At 34.9% G+C, this 1753-nt stretch overlaps 1 pseudogene; it reads right to left on the minus strand.

The window, feature by feature from the left end:
- Window positions 1-1131: 1131 nt before the first annotated feature.
- On the minus strand, window positions 1132-1248 carry LOC120227403 (annotated as a pseudogene).
- Window positions 1249-1753: the final 505 nt, after the last annotated feature.

The raw sequence follows: 1753 nt of genomic DNA on the forward strand, positions 1-1753 counted from the left end.
TTGTATGAGTTGATCCTCAAAACAACACTGTTATTATTTTTATCATCATTATTTTATGATCAAAACTACTGAAACCTCAGTACAAACAAACTTCTTCATAACGGCATTAAATGGCACAGATTGAATATGACTCTAGGCTCTCTATTTTGGGGACTATTACTTATACCACGCTTTTCTGTGCGGTGTACTTCATATTTCTCATCTGTAAAATTTGCTTAATAATAGCCCCCATCTCACTAAAAAAGTGCTGAGAGTGAATTGATCTTTAAAACCAAGAAAATTCCCCAGTTAGTCTAGAATCAGCAAGTATGACTTCTATATAAATATCTCTTTAAAGATGGCCAATAATTGATGTTTAAAATCATATGGGGGTAATAAAAGATTCAGTTCAATTTAACAACATTAATTGCATTTTATGAAACTAGTTGTCGACTCAATTTTGGAGCCCTAGTAAATTGGAATTTCTCTTCTCTGAGGCCCTATATATAACCAATAGGAGAGTGTGTTTGGAAGGAAGATGTGCTCTAGAAAATTCCTTTATACGACGGTGCATCACCTTCACACATCAGTCATCAGGCTGTTTCTGAGGGAGTACAAGGGCCACATCAACAAATATACAGGCTTGATTTTGGTAAGAGCTCCGACCTGAGCCCCACACACTTCTTTTCTTTCCCGGTAATCTAAGCAGAATATGACCTCCTTATAATCCTTTCTCAAGTTATCTCACTGCTTCTTCATCCATGATGTACACCTGCACACACAAAGATTCTCTACGCACTTCTCCCTAATACAGAAAGAGAACAAGGAAGTGAAAGACTCCTGTCAGGATTGGTAACTTTTACATTTTGTCTGTAACTATAATCTCTATAACTGCTTAGTCTTAGTACTAGAGTTAAAAGGAATGAACATTCATCACTAGTTGATTTTGTTGGTTTGTTTTTGCCACTCTCTTTCCATTTATTTCTTGTGTAGCTAAAATGTACCCTTGAATGGTTTCTTTGGGAAACCATACTCTGAGTTTTTGCGTATCTTAAGTTCATTGTTTTTATTCTTACCTGAGAATTTGGGTGGTAGTAAAATTATTGAGTCACAATCTCAATCTCTGAGGCATTACTCCACCCTCTTGTAGTGTTCCGTGGAACTTTTAGAAACTAGCCTGATTATTTACAATGTATAAGTATCTTCAATTAGCAATAATCTTGTCTCAGATAAACTTCATTGGCTACAATACTGCCACCGTGCAAAGCTGCATACATAAGTATCTTGGTCTTTGTATTCGTACGTTTAGAGGACTCTTTCATTACCTTTGAAATCCAATGATTTTATTCTGTAATGAAATTGGTCATTCTGTATCTAAATTTTTCCTGGTACATGCTGTGTTCTTAGTGTCTCTGGATTTACCATTATTCCTTTTATTTTCTGGAAAATATTCTTGTGTTATATTGTTAAATAATTGTTATATCTCATTAGTTTGATTCTTGCTTTTAGGGAAACCTTTTATGTCTATGTTTGATTCCATAGTGACCATTTTTCCCTGGAGTCCTCTTTAACTCTGTTTCCATTTCCATTTGGCTTTCTAGTCTCAATATGATGCTCCGTGTTCTTTGCCATATTTTGTCCTTTGTAATTGTGCTGGAGTAGCTTCCATTTCTATAATGGTTTCACTTCCTATCTGCTGCTTTCCTAAGCTCTTTTGGTTCATGTTTCATTCCTTTGTTCTATAATTTCATGAACTATAATTGTTTGTATCTTT

This window comes from Hyaena hyaena, unplaced genomic scaffold (assembly GCF_003009895.1).
Source record: "Hyaena hyaena isolate Hyena2069 unplaced genomic scaffold, ASM300989v1 scaffold_2272, whole genome shotgun sequence".
In the NCBI taxonomy this organism is placed as follows: Eukaryota; Metazoa; Chordata; class Mammalia; order Carnivora; family Hyaenidae; genus Hyaena; species Hyaena hyaena.